This window comes from Triticum aestivum, chromosome 7D, assembly GCF_018294505.1.
Source record: "Triticum aestivum cultivar Chinese Spring chromosome 7D, IWGSC CS RefSeq v2.1, whole genome shotgun sequence".
Taxonomy (NCBI): domain Eukaryota; kingdom Viridiplantae; phylum Streptophyta; class Magnoliopsida; order Poales; family Poaceae; genus Triticum; species Triticum aestivum.
This window is the reverse complement of record NC_057814.1, coordinates 181146353-181152409: the sequence shown is the minus strand read 5'-3', so window position 1 is coordinate 181152409 and position 6057 is coordinate 181146353. Positions and strand designations below refer to the sequence as shown.

General features: G+C 43.4%; 1 long non-coding RNA gene across 1 annotated transcript; it reads right to left on the bottom strand.

The window, feature by feature from the left end:
• Nucleotides 1–1289: 1289 nt before the first annotated feature.
• Nucleotides 1290–4572, bottom strand: LOC123165035 (uncharacterized). Its single transcript, XR_006482744.1, has 3 exons — nt 4135–4572; nt 3986–4054; nt 1290–2549 (listed from the first exon to the last, which is right to left on the bottom strand). It is a non-coding gene; the product is annotated as an uncharacterized lncRNA (long non-coding RNA).
• Nucleotides 4573–6057: the final 1485 nt, after the last annotated feature.

The following is a 6057-nucleotide window of genomic DNA, read 5'->3' as shown; positions in this document are numbered from 1 at the left end:
GACTTTCGTCACCAAAACTGACGAGGGGTAAACCATCCAGGATATACTAGTAGCTTATGGAGGGCTAAGTCAGCCTTCATCAAAAGTTCAGAAAATGAGCAAGTCAACCTATATTTTTTTGGCCGAGGAAGTGGACTTTTCTACTTTCTTCTGTTTTGTGTAGAGGAAGTTTACTCTGATGCCCATCTTACAAAAAGTAAACGGGGTTCCTCCGCTGATGCAATGCACGAAGGCTGGACAGGTAGTACGTGATTACGTCGGCTGCTATTATAGCGACCAGAGGCAGAGACGTTGTTTAAGGGCATGTACAATCGTGGTATATGGATACATATGCCCCATGACAAAATGTAATTTAAGGCATTTACATTTATTTTTTCTTCGCAATGCAAGTTATCACTAGTGGGCTTCATTAAAAAAAAAAAGACTCTAGTACGTATGCATCTCTACTTTTCGGACGCGGCTCGCCGGCGCACGGGCGCCCGATCGCAATAGCTAGCGCTCTACCAGAAAAGGGAAGGGGCATCCCGCGCGCGCGACCATGCAACCGAATAAGGAAAGGACAGCCCCTGCGCGAATCACGTGAGGATCACTCGCATGCGAATAGAAAAATCTGACAAAACTACCACGCCACGTCCACACACAAAAATGTCAGTTCCTATGTGGTCACGCTATCCATCACACCTGCATTTATTAGGGATCAAAAACTTTAAAAACTTGTAACTTTTGAATAAAATCTCAAAATTCAAATCTGTTTACACCGTTGGGTTTCTCGTGATGAGTTCTTCAAAACTAGATCCCATGTGAGTAGGTTTCGCCGAACTTTTTTTTCTGAGCAACTTTATGTGCTGCAGAGGCAACTTTAGTGTTATAGAAAAGCAACTCCTTTTCCACCTAGTATGACTACCCATCAACGGAGGATCCTTATAAGTTGGTTACCATGACTACCAATTGACTAACTTCACCTCTAAATCGCCTATCATAAGGTCAGCTCCAACGTGGATCACCAAAACGCCCCAAATATCGGAATCTGTCTCTGTAGACACTTTTAACCATCCAATGAGTCCAACTACTATCAGGCATGTAAAAAAGGTCCGCTGCCCCATATGAGTTCCTTGCATTAAAAAGTAGCATGCATCCCCAAAACAAAAGTAAAATACATGCAGCAACTTTGCTATGATTTCGGACAACTCTTTTAAAATTTGAAGCAACTAGTGTCATGCATTAAAAGAGAGGTTGCTGCCCCATAAGCTCCTTGCAGTAATATCAGGCAGCCCTTGTGCGAAAAAAAAGAACCACAAAAACAACAAGTAGAGACAACATATATATTCTCTAACATAGGCAACTTTAGTGTGATTCATGGACAACTATTAAAAAAGAAAAAATGTGTTCCAGGCATTTTTATGCAACTGTTGATGTGAACTAAGCAGCTCCATATATATTCTGATGCAACTTAATCTACTAATACAGTATTTTTTAGAATTACTTCCTATCCACCTCTCTTCGCCCGTTCCGGTTGCTTTCCTTCTTCATCTTCACCGTTTCATCAAAAAAATCTGAAAAAACAATGGGTACCTCATGTCGATCCAGCATTTCACCCTGTGAAACATCAGGTTGAGCAGCCCTTTTGCTTGTAACTCAATATAAAAAACACAAAAATGCAAAATTGTTCTAGCAAAAAAACAAACAACTGCCCTAGCAAAACCAAGCAATTGTCCTAGCAAAACCAAGCAACTCCCCTACCATCAATTTTAGGCAGAGGAAAAAATGTATGAGCAACTTGAATAACCTTTTATGAAAAAATGTCCTAGCAAAACCAAGCAACTCCCCTCTCATCCACCTTCTCGTATGTTGTAGCAGAAGATCAAAGCAATTCGATTACAAAGAAACGCAAAAAGTGGGAAACTGTTGTAGCAGAAACAAGCAGATGTCTCTGGCACTACTACTTAGATTGTCTATTTTAGGCAAAAAAAAACACATGAGTAAGTTGAATAACCTTTGTGGGCAACTATCTTATCCCCCCTCCTCCATGTAACTTCTCATCTGTTCTAGCAAAAATCCAAACAACTCAACTACAAAAGTACACAAAATGCAAAAATTGTTCTAGCAAGAAAAACAAGCAACTACCCTAGCAAAACCAAGCAATTGTCCTAGAAAAATCAAGCAACTCCCCTAGCATCTACTTTAGGGTGGAGGGTGGGGCGATGGTGTGCTTCGCACGGAGCGCGTCGACGGGAGGAGGATCGGGATGATAGCCATGCAAATCAATCATCGCATCAGTTATAGGCCATCCGGAACTACTTCATAGATGTATCTTCTCAGTCTGCATGCGTATTCAAATCTGAGATGATAATCTAAAAAACTTACAGCAAACAATCCAAGCAACTCGAAACAGAAAAGTGTGAAATTGTCCTAGCAAAAATAGGTAACTGTCCCTAGCATTACTACTTAGATTATCTACTACTTTAGGAAGAAAAAAAAGGTGTGAGAAACTTGAATAACCTTTGTGGAAAACTATCTGACCCCCCTCTCCATGCAACTTCTCATCTAGCCTAGCAAAAATCCAAGAAACTCAATTAAAAAACACAAAAATGCAAAGCTGTTCTAGTAAAAAGGAAGCAACTGTCCTAGGAAAACCAAGCAACTGCATTACAAGAGGCAAAAATGCAACAAAAATGTTCAAAAACGAATCCGAGCAACTGCCCCAACAAAACTAAGCAACTGCGGTACACGCACAAAATGCAACTCTTTTAACGAAATCCAAGTAACTATTCTATCCTTGGAGTGGAAAGTCGCCTTCCGAATCCAATGCTGCCCAACCCCCTTCAATCCCCATATCAGGCGTGACGCCCGTCACAAGAGAAGCCACTCAGCGGAGTACAAAATCCGCACCTCCCCCTGTTTCCAGGCCCTATAGATTTAGTAAAAATTAAAGTAACCTTTCGTTTAATTCCAGGCAACCCATATTATAAACTTGAGCAACTACACATGCTTTGAAGCAACAAGTTGCACAAAAAAATGTGTTTATGACATTGAAATCAGTTGTATCTCATGCAAAATCAACACCAAAACCCCCTGAGTTGCATGGAGCACATTCATTTCATTTTATAAAAAAATAGTGGCAATCTAATTCTATATGTAGGCAAAATTCACTTATCTCTGAATCTAGCCCATTATTCATCTCGCAAAAACAGTGGCAGTTCAGGAATGAATTATCAATTGGATGAACAAACGGTACTCCTACTGAATTCTGTTGTCATCAATCAAGAGACAGAGCAGAGCATATGATAGACTTATACTTGTATATGTTGATTTGTTCTGCCCACCAAGTTCCCTCAAACATGATCCTTCTAAACAAAAATGATAACACATGATCTCGTGTGCAAAAGTAAAAAAGATGCAACAACTTTGCCTATAATTTCAAGCAACTGATGCTAAATTTGAAGCAACTACTGGCAGGCACTAAGAAAAGGATCAAAATTGAGTAGATCCTGCAGCAGTTCGAAGCAGGTTAGATAGAACAAGTTGGAGTAGATGGAGAAGCAAGGGGGTTGGGGAATTGGAACTCTAGGCAACTCATGCTAAAAAGTGAGGTAGCTAGAATGCAAAAAACAAAAAAATTCCTGGTCGTAAAAATCAGTACAATCTCCAAGCAAAAACACCGATTCCATTTCCTAGAAGTAGTAACACATAGATAGATAGATATATGAACACCTTGCATCAATCGGCTTAATCAGTAGACAATAATTACTCATGTTAATTTTGCTAGATATATGTATCCATCCATCCACCTAACCCATGTCAGGGGACACTTGATGAGAAACCAGTACAAAATTGAGCAAGACACGAGCGAAACTGGTCTCCTCACTCCCCTCTTCTTCTAGATAAACTGAAACTAGTATACACATCTAGCAGGCTAAACTCACACTTGAGGATCTAGCAGCAACACACAGAACCTGAGCAGGGACGAGGAAAAAGAGAGACGAACCTGGGCTGCTGATGGATCTCCTCCTTCCCAGGTGAGAAGGATGGCTGCAGCGATCTGCTGCCATGCGTGCTGGATACAAAGAGAATCCAAGGTGAGGGCTGCCAAATCCAAGCGAACAGAGGGTGTGACGGGGGGGAGAGGCGGGGTACCTTGACTTGTTCCATGGCACTAGGGTCAGACCAGAGGAACATCCATGGCGGGTGGCCAATCTCGGAGGCGTCGCTGCTGATGCACGCCCCGGCGATGGACCAGCCCTTGGTGTCAGCAGACCACACGACAGCGCGGCTGCAGCCTTACCTAAGCACTAGGCCACTCTCCGGCGTGAGCTCCGTGGCCCCTTCCTCGACGGGGATGCGGCAGCTGGCCGACCCCGCTCCAACTAGAAGAAAGACGAAGGGAGGAGACGATGGCGCTGCTGCTCCGGTTACCCGCCGACCGGCTCGCCTGGTTCCTCCAGTCCGTCGCCTCTCCCTCGACACCCCGGGCTACGACACCGGCAGCGGCTGTGGCCCTCTGGTTCTTCGCCACCACCAGGTTGAGACGAGGAAAGGAGATTAGGATAAGGCGTTCTTTTCTGGAGAGAGATAGTGGATGGGTAGCGGTGTTTTTTTCAGCGACGAGGGTACGTGGGGCTTTTGTCCGGTAGCGCGTGCGCTCGAGACAGCAATCCAACGCAGCTGCACGATTCAGAATTCGGGCTACTTTTCACTCCAACCTTTTTAGCTTTTGTCACCGGACCACACTTTTTCTCTTCAAGCACCCGCTTCCTGAAAAGGATCCCGCTTCCCTATTCGATCCTACTTTACGTCATATCCGATCTTATATGGCATACGAGGCATCGCCTTAAAACTATGCATGGTACATGCCCTAAGTATGTGCTTAGTTAATTATAGGTGCCTTCGTCCGAACGTGCAGCTGAGTTGGGAAGTCGGCTCGGTTAGCTGCAGCTGCAGAAGCAACAAGCAAGTCGTTAGCCAGTGACACTCGCTTGTCAGTCCACTACTCCGTCAACTCACCGAACGGTTTTTGGTCAAATTATGCATAGTATACATACGTATTTTTAAAGATATAGTTGGTGCGTCGATCCGAGTAAACAATCTGCATATATATCGGTTTCCTGATCAAGTGGGGGCTCTAGTGGGCGCAACTTGCAAAGTGATCTAAAGGCTCTTATATTTCTTTACTTGTGCAATATATGTTTCGGACATTTTTGTAGCATTTAAGTTGTTCGTGCAAGAACGTAAAAAGAATTACACCACTGAGTTAGGGCTCGAGTTACCAGGAAAATTTCAGTTTATTGTCAACTAACTTTGTTTACCTTGCCCTACCCCAAAACCTAAAGTGGACTCTAAAAATTCGTTTCATTGTAAATTTTAAGTTGAAGAGTCTTATTTACGAATAAATAATGGGCACGCTAGACATCGGTCGTGCATCAGAAAGCCCCCGGCCGGCCTCCCCCCTCCCACATTGTAGGATCGCGCCAACTGTCGGCATCAGATTACTGTCCTCTCTACCTGTTACTTCCTCCATGGAAAACACACATCAGACGCCCAACTGCTTCCCTCTCTTCCTCGGAGCTCCTACGCAACAAGCTGGACAGCGGGGGAAATCCACCACACCCCATCTCCCATCAACTCCCCTGCCCCCACCAAAAGAACCTCGACACGGGTGCCATTGCGGTCGCCGCCGAGTCCTTGTACTTTGATATATATTAGTGGTCAAAATCGTGCATCAAAGACCATGAAAAATCAACCGCGCCTTATATTCTGGGAATGGGGGACTACTGGTTTAAAGCCCCAACATTTACAGGTGTGCTCGGTAGCATGGGCTCTCTTAATTTTCACCCATTCTAAAAATCTAAAACGGAGCAAATGACTAGCTGACCTCTTTTATGTTTAATCAGAGCACGGCATTGACTATTGTGCATGAACACAAATGACTTGTTGAGTATTCCTTCCATTCCAAATTATAGTTTTATATGCTAAGTCAAATCTTTTTAATGTGACTAATTCTATAGAAAAATACCAATATTTATACAATACCAATTCAGTTTCTTAGATTTGTCACAAAAA